This window comes from Pundamilia nyererei, unplaced genomic scaffold (assembly GCF_000239375.1).
Source record: "Pundamilia nyererei isolate P.nyererei 1_Seehausen unplaced genomic scaffold, PunNye1.0 scaffold00005, whole genome shotgun sequence".
In the NCBI taxonomy this organism is placed as follows: domain Eukaryota; kingdom Metazoa; phylum Chordata; class Actinopteri; order Cichliformes; family Cichlidae; genus Pundamilia; species Pundamilia nyererei.
The window spans coordinates 327678-328090 of record NW_005187406.1 but is presented as its reverse complement, the minus strand read 5'-3'; positions in this window follow the sequence as shown (position 1 = coordinate 328090).

Below are 413 nucleotides of genomic sequence, written 5' to 3'. Positions count from 1 at the left end.
AGAGATGCATCTGACCCTTCATTTGTTCCATCTGCTGTTCACTGAAGCCTCATCAGAAATGGTCTCAGTGGAAGGATGGCTGTCAAGAAGCCGCTGTTAAGGAAGGGAAACAGGAGAAGAGACAGAGGTGTGTCAAATTACACAATTACACAAGAACTGACCTGAAGACCAGTGGAAACAGGTCTGATGTGATGAATCCAAATTTGACATTTATACTTCAAATTATTGTCAGGATGTACACAGGGCATCAGGAAAAGCTACAACAGTGAATGCTTACAGTCATTTGCATAACACAGTGGAGGCTCTGTTATGGTTCGGGACTGTATTTCAGCCAGTGGTGTTGGATCTTCTCTAAATTGATGAGATTATGAACATCTGGAACGAGTTTGATTGCCCACAGCTTCATCTTTTAA